Source organism: Zootoca vivipara, chromosome Z1 (genome assembly GCF_965207765.1).
Source record: "Zootoca vivipara chromosome Z1, rZooViv2.hap1.1, whole genome shotgun sequence".
Lineage (NCBI taxonomy): Eukaryota > Metazoa > Chordata > Lepidosauria > Squamata > Lacertidae > Zootoca > Zootoca vivipara.
Window position 1 is genome coordinate 26,710,232 of NC_142583.1, and position 8,794 is coordinate 26,719,025.

Genomic DNA, 8,794 nt, shown 5'->3' on the forward strand with positions numbered 1-8,794 from the left:
ATGATGTCTTAAGAGAGGTTTGCTTTGTGAATTGTAAAATTAGAGGAAAACACCTTTGCCACCCCCCTATTTGTTTAATCCATGGTCCACTACATTTCTCACACAAATGCAGTCAAATCCATTTCTGTATAGTTTCTTTGACATGGAACTAACCCGGGAATTCATTTGCTCAACACTGTCAGACAGGTTTCCAAAGTGCATTGCTTAGTTTTTAGAAAGATCATGTAGAAAAGAGGAAAATACTGCATTCCAAGGACAAGTTGCTTAGAATTATACACAAATAGCTACTGACAAACTGATGCATTTCTTTGGCCGCTCTCTTCTTGTCTGCTACTCTCATCACCTACCTGGCAGAGCCAGCTTTTTGACTATTTGGAAACCAAAACGGAACACACAGTTCTGATATTCCTCTTTATGTCATCATTACCTTCACAATGACTTTTCTGGGCTTCTTTTCCCCTCTGGACATGCTTTTTATCCACTGAGTTCAAGCTATTTCCCACCACTCCAGGTAGCAATATAAATATGCAAAAGGTTTGTACCACTTCCACCTTTCTGAAGATAATGAAAAATATCAATGGGAATTGTGAGATATATATATATATATATATATATATATATATATATATATATATATATATGAAACTTCTTGGATGTCTTTTCAACAGTAGCAGCAGCAAAAGCTTATTAATAAACTAGATCAGATCTTATGTGTTAGCACTTGTGCATTGACCCTTTATGGATGCTCTCACATTGAAAGAGCCAGATGGAGTCTGAACTCTGCAGATGTTCCCTTCTGTCTCCTCTAATGCCGCCTTAAAGGAATTTCCCAGCTTTGTACGCACTAGTGACTTCATTTGAGTGGTGAAAGGACAGGGTTAAATCTTGTGTGTGCAGCAGGTGTTAACCCCTACTCCTTAGGTGATGAGGACAGGTTTCCTTCTGTTCACAGAACAAGTGCACACACTCAAAGAAAGCCTGTAAAATGCACACTTCGTTCTGACACTTCCTGCAGCAGGAGGTGGGGGGTGAAGAGGAGAAGGAACTTTGTGCTGCTACAGGTAGGAGAATAAAGAAGCCTGCAGTTCCTAGCTGTTATGGAACAGCTGTAGAACATCTGCTTTGTCTGGAGAAGATGCCCGGACCAACCCCAGCATGCCTTGGGAATGTCATATGCCTAAAACCTTCAAGAACCATTGCCTGTCAATTTAGACCAAAAGTGGACACTGTGGTCCAATGCAAATGTTGTTGGACTACAGCTCCCATCATTCCTGAGCATTGACCATGCTGACTGGGACAAATGGCAGTTGTGGTCTGTCATGAGGAAACCACATTGGTTATCCCTGGCACAGACAACACTGGCACAAATATTGGATGGACCAATTTTTTTGACTTGGTAGAAGGTAGCTTATTTAAAGTGTAGGTATAAATATCACAGACAAAGTAACATAGGTATAAACACCATAAGTGAGGCTGGATTAATAACTTATTAAGGCTGCACTGATTCCTTCCCTGGGAAAGGCTTAATTAAAACTGGCCCAATTGTTTTTAAATAGCATAGCAGTGTAAGGGACAGGTGTAAGTTTTAGTAGCAGCCTGCCTTTATACACCATGCAGTGGGAAGGAAACGGCATGGGATAGTTGCTCTCCTTTGGTTGCCACTGCTACATAATTTCCTAGGAGGGCAGCCACTAACTCATCTGTAGTTGTTGATTCTCCCAGTAAAGAAAGGGTGATTCCTGCTTGGCTTTGCCCCTTCCACATGTTCTGTTTGAAATGCTGCTACCTGCTGCTCTTCAGGCTTGATTAAAGAGTGAGTGGAAACAGCTGCTAGTGGCACCAACCCTGCCTTCCTCTGTATGCCACTGTCCAACTTCTTTATAGATTAGTCAGCCAATTGCAATAATTATAGAAAAACATTATACTATCTTGAGGCAGAAGAAGGATACCTAAACATACATATGCTGGTTCCAAAAATTCTCTTATTCTAACTCTGTTACACCAACCAGAGATATCTGTTGTAGTGCTCCTTTTAGTGAGTTCCACTAATTATGGTAGATATTTGTTCCATAAACAGGCTGCATTCCTGTGTAGTCTCAGAAGGATGTTCCACTATGTCCAATGGGGTTTACTTCCTAGGAAGTGTGTTTAGGATTACAGCTGTAACCTATTAATACTATAACAGTGCAACTAAATTAAAAGCTGCACTGCATCAATACAGACACATTATGAAGGTATTATTAAAATATGCTTCATGTTGACTAATTAAATAGAGATAGAATGTCATTTAAAAACATCCTGCTGGAAAGAATATTTGTAACAAGATGAATTAAGGAGGGCGAGGAGGCATTTATATTCCACTGGTATGAAGGCAAATTTATCAAGTGTAGATTTTTCTGGCAACAAGTGATGCTAAAATCACAATACTGTACACCGCAAGTCAATCCAATAATCTAATTTTGGTTTTGTCTTAAAATTGTGGCATGAAGTATAAAGGTGGATCAACCTGATTCTGTCAACCTACATAAGCACCTCTTTCAACTATCTAATTTTAGGCTATATTCCTCCAGTCTGTGTCCTCCCAAAATATGATGAATCATAGATTTTCAAAGCTCCTTGACAGCACAACCCTATGCATATGAGTTCAGAAATCAGCCCCATCGAGTTCAGTAGTAAGGTTGTACAGTGGTACCTCGGTTTATGAACACAATTGGTTCTGGAAGTCTGTTCATAAACTGAAGCGTTCATAAACTGAAGCGAACTTTCCCATTGAATGTAATGGAAAGTGGATTAATCTGTTCCAGACGGTCCACAGAGTACTTAAACTGAAGCGTTCATAAACTGAAGCGAACTTTCCCATTGAAAGTAATGGAAAGTGGATTAATCTGTTCCAGATGGGTCCGCGGAGTGCTCAACCTGAAGCGTACTTAACCCAAAGCATGGGTGTAATTGGTTCTGGAAGTCTGTTCATAAACTGAAGCATTCATAAACTGAAGCAAACTTTCCCATTGAAAGTAATGGAAAGTGAATTAATCCGTTCCAGATGGGTCAGCGGCGTTCGTAAACTGAAAATTCGTAAACCGAGGTGTTCGTAAACCAAGGTTCCACTGTATAAAACTGCAGCCTAAGTGGGCAATTGACTACTTGGGTAGTCAATTCTTCATCCTCCTGGTTGCTTAAACCAGCCACAGGTTGATTGACTGATATTAAGTAACAGGGGCAGTAAATTCTTTAATGGTGGGTATAGTCCCAATTATCTTAAAGGAGGTGATTGTGAAACCTTTGCTAAAGTAGCCCTTTTGATCCACTCTGTATTGAATAATTTTGAGCCAGGCTGAGCATGTGTGCCCATTCAGCTCCAAGGTTTCTTTGATGATTATGTAGATTCTATATTTAGTCATTTCAATCTGATTAACCCTATAATTTTATTGAATGATGGCAAATCCCTCTCCATCTCATCTTTCTCCCATCCTAGAAATCATGCTGGCAAAATGGGAAGAGGAATCAAAAACAAACTTTTCAAAAGAGCAGTTTATTACTGTAATGTACGGTAGCTATTCAGAAAAAAAAAACTTCTATCACATTTCAGTAGTTATATAACACAATGTTAAATCCATCAGATGAAATTACTTTTTGACTTTTTAAATTACGCTGTCCCCAGTTCCTTGCATTACTTCAACGTGATAAGTTTGAGGGTTTTTTTTAGGAGGGGGGAAATGTGGATTTAAAATATCCTAGCGTAGGACCACCTTCTTTTTTTCTCTTTGGTGTTTTCCCCATGTTCCTTAAGTAGGGCTCAGCTATACTTTTGCTTGACCAATATTTTGTATCAATCAATTCCCCTTGGTCTGTGAGCTTTTCTTGTTCTATAGCTATACCTTGCGAAAATTCGATCTTACCAGCTGAATCAGATCTTATCAGATGCATGAAAAATCCGAAGCGAGATTTTGCTTAACTTAGTGGGTAAGATCAGATTTTCTCAAGGCACATTCCAAAATACTTTGGGGCCCAGGGGAATTAATTGGTACACAATACGATCAAAATAGAAGTCAAGCAAAAGGGTGGATGTGTCCTAAGTGTTGCCGCAAACAGCAGGCATCTTGATACTCTGTTAGTGAAATACTGCCAGGGGCTGCTCTTTCGCTTATATGATGCACAGAATTGTGTTACTATGGTAATACTTAAACAAAGAGAAGAATAAATCTCAAAAGCTTGTCTTGAAACAATTTATTAAGTCACAATGCATTTTGGTTTCGCAGGTGACTCCTTTTCAGGGCCAGTTGAACCAGATTAATCAGGAACCAGCTAAAACAAATCTATATGGTAGCTTCCAAAGCAAATTACTGGTTCCGTTACTCCTGAAACAGAGCCGTGAAGCTGGAAACTCTGGGCTTGAGGCACACCTTTTAAGAGTTCTGCTTTTCTTAATTCCTGTTTAAGGAATTAAGAAAATTCCTCCCTTCCTATTTTTTTAATCTCATATGGGAAGACATGTTATATCTCACACATATAAGATCATGTATAGTGGAAAAGGAAAACTTGTTTAAAGGGTACTTAAAGATTCTGCTCTTAGAATTTGCTGTACTGTTAGATGAGTACTAGAATGGAAATATCTCTAATGTGAATCGGAGTATTTTGAGCAAAAATAGATCTATAAACATTCCCTATTTCTCAAATTACATTTTTTAAAAATAAAACTTCTATACCGGTAGATATTTTGCTGTATTGTGACTTCTTGTCATTCAAGCATCACACTTCAGACATGAAGTACTTTTACTGTGATACGCTTATTTTTAACATAAGATTGCATTAAAAAGAGAGAGAACAATTTTAAAGGGCACTGGTTACTTTATGCCACACACAATATTGTTACATGCCACCCCCCCAATCTCTGAGCGGTGCAAGATTCCAGGGAGTCCCAAGCGTGCTTTACCCACGGTCTGTGCTTCCTTTTGGAAAATGAGGTGCAGGGAGGTAAGGAGGTTTTATCACAGGAATTTGACAAATTGGATGAAAAGGTAAATGCTCTATAAGTGAAAGTGGTGAAATTGAAAACAAAACAAAACAGCAGAGTTGGTTGAAGGTATAAAGGAGGATCAAGGGGCCCTGGCTGGGGCAGTAGGAGGCCTGACAGAAAGACAAAATGAACTTGAACAGCAGACAAAATGAACTTGAACAGTGTGGGAAAAATATATAGCCCTACTAGAACCTAAGACACCTTGGTGGTTATCACCTATTGAAGCATTGTCACTTAAAACATTGGGGGGAAAGGGAGAATGGCCAACATATAGAGATTTATTGGTAGAACAGGAGGGGAAATTAAAACTGAAAGAATATGAAGAAATAAAAGAGCATCTTCAAAGTTGGTTGCACCATAGACAGCTAAAGGATATTTTCAAAGAGGACAATAAGAAAGGTTTTTCATATTCAATTTCCAAATTCCAAAAGGAAGTGATAGAAGAAAACTCGAATTTATTTAAAAAGGCATACAATATCCTTTTGGAGTGGGAAACTAAAGATGAAGAAGTAAGGTCGGTAATGATAAAATGGGCACAAGTTATAGGCCACAATATGAAGATGATGTCTAGATGGTATATATCACTGGTCAAACTAGCAAAAATGTATAAAAATGAAAAGAAGGAGTGTTGGAGGTGTGAGGCCAAAGGTACTTTTTATCATATGTGGTGGGATTCTAAAAATGTAATATTATATTGGGAAATGATATATAATGAATTGAAGAAAATGTTGAAAATAACATTTGTTAAACAACCAGAAGCCTTCCTGTTAGGTATTTTAGGTCAAGATCTACCAAAAGAGAAGAGGACATTATTTATGTATGCTACTACGGCGGCAAGAATTCTGATAGCACAAAAGTGGAAGACTGGGGAAATTCCAACTAAAGGACAATGGCAAGAGAAATTGATGAATTATGCAGAACTGGTAAAATTGATGGACAGACTTCGAGAAAAGGACAACAGTGACTTTGAAAAAGAGTGGGAACCATTTATAATTTACTTGCAGAAACAAAAGAAGACTATTGACTTGATGGCAGGATCTAAATAAACACTCACACCTTTATTAACAAAGAACCTTTAAAATAACAAAGAAATGATATGGTGGACTTTCAAGAAACAGCAGTATCTAATAAGGGGAAAACAAACCAGAAGTGGAAGCTGAGGGAAGCCCGGGAGGGGAGGGAAGAGGTGATGCAATATAAATGTTATTGATATGAGATGTATGTAATGATAGAAAAAGAAAAGTGAATAAAAATTTAATTAAAAAAGGGAAAATGAGGCGCAGTGCAGGCTTTGCTGACTTTATGATATATGGTTTATTACACATATATACAACCTTAGCCTATGATAGAGGAGTTCACAGCACTGACTCCCCATGATGTTCTGGCTTCTCCGATAGCCACAGCAGCCTTGATCCTTTGCTGTTGTCTTAATTGCACATCCCCATGCTATCTCCTCAAATGGAAATTAGCTCTTAACACTTGTTGATTCCATAGGATTAAAGAAGTTGGTGGTTGCAAGACACTAGCTCAGGCCTCCTCAACCTCGGCCCTCCAGATGTTTTTGGCCTATAACTCCCATGATCCCTAGCTAGCAGGACCAGTGGTCAGGGATGATGGGAATTGTAGACTCAAAACATCTGGAGGGCTGAGGTTGAAGAGTTGCACTAGCTTGATCTGAAATTTAGTGTGTCATGCACCCACTAACTCATAACGATATTTTCTGGTCCTTTTTTCAGCACACAATACAGTACTTACTTGCCTATAGCTGCTGAATAGCCATTATCTTAATGGAGAAAGAAATTATGTCTTTACTGACCTCATTTCATCTCAATTTTAAAATATTGAAGGACTTTTGTGTATCATAAATTCAAGTGAATTATTAATACATACTCTGTTTGCGACAAAACCAATGGTTGCTAGAAGCACCAAGTTTTACTAGAAATACTGTATTTTAGATACCCCTTAACCTACCTCTTGTGACATTACGATTTAATGAACTGCTTTACAGAAGAACTATAATATTTCATGAAAGTAATACCATCTATTACTAGGATCAAGTTGGCATCCCCCTTATTTCTGCTATGACATGAAAATTGCATATGGTAGTTTCACATGCAGTTAGTGCTGACCTCAACATCTGAAGTGTTGTAAGCAGTGTAAAAAATATGTGCTTTATTCAACATCATCCAGAAAGCCAATTAATATCTGTTAGGGGAAACAAAAATGTTAAGTTTTACAGAGTTTACAGCCCAAATGGGAGACTGTTACTAGAGTAAATAACTTTAATTAGCTGTTACAAAATTACCTCACATAGGCAATTTTAACATGCAAAACATATAAGCGCTATTCCTAGTAGGAAAGTGGCTGTTTAGCCTGTGAGGGCAGTGGATAGAGAAATGGTGGGAAGGACTTGCCAGGAATCTATATAATTCCTAGATACAAGATAGGTAGAAAAAATATGCAGGAAAACCACATTGTTACTTTTAATTGGCTCCTTTTAACTGGATAACAATTCATTTATGTTCTGAATTCAAGGTTCTACAAATGATTTAGAAAACCTTAAATGGCTTAGCATCTAAATGCCTGTTGGAGCACCTTTTTTATCTATGTTCCTGCCTGTGAGTTCCTTCCTTGGAGGCTCTCCTTAATTTCCCATCACTGGAAACTGTATGCTTGGTGGAAACACATGGTCAGGCCATTTTCACAGTGTCACTGTGACTCTAGAAGGCCTTCCCCTGGAAATTCATTTGCCACTCACACAACTGGTATTCAGCCACCATTTGGAAATCTAGCTGTTCCATCCTTTGGGTGATGGTGTTATTTGGGTGCTGGTGTTATTTGATATATTGTTTTTAGGGCAGTGGTGGAATATCTGGTTGTAAGTCACCTTGGGCAAGATAAGTGACTAACAAATTTAACAAATAAAACAAATAAACTTGTTTTTCTGCTTTTTATTCTGTACAAGCCAAAGATCCTAGGATGGAGGGTGAGATATAAATAGTCTTAATAAATAAATATTCTGCATTATGTAAAAAAAGTATTATTTTTACATTTTCTGAATAGGCCAAGCCAATTAGGGAGCACAAGAGCACCCAGTGGCATGGCATGGGATGCCAGTGCCCAGGGCAAGGCATGTATCATTGGCACTGTCTGTCAATAGGCTGGAACGAAGGGGCAATAGCTCGGTGACCCATCTGAGTTGCAGCCACAGCACTTCATGAGCATTGAGCATGGGAGAGAGGGGGACGCAGGATTGGTCAGGAGCAGGTATCTTTCTAAAGCCTATGCAGAGTGCGCCCTAGCAACAGGCTGCCACCCAAATCTGCTCCTCGGTCTTCCCACACAAACATTGGGAGATTTTCTGTGTGAGGAGAGTGTACTGTTTTTATTTATTCTTACTGCTTTCTCTATTTTTCTTTTGAAATTTTGTGCTTCTAAAAAATTTGTGCTCAGGGCCCCACCCATGCTACGCTACTGAGAACACCTAACTAAAATTAGATTTGTTGAGCAGGGACACCCTTTTGGCTTTGTTTTGAATAATTTGACAGGGGACTTAACATATCTGACTCTGATGAACCCAGGAAAATTCCTTAGTGTATGCTTTGTTATGTAATGACACTTGCGTTAAGCCTAGACCTTTGCTAAAACCCAGGCTGAGGTTCACTGATAAGTTTGTTTGTGTGACTGGGAATATTTCTTGGTTTGAACCAGGAGAGGAGGTTCAATGGAACCCCAATTAAAATGTATAAAGGATAACCTTAAGAACGGAGTAAAGTA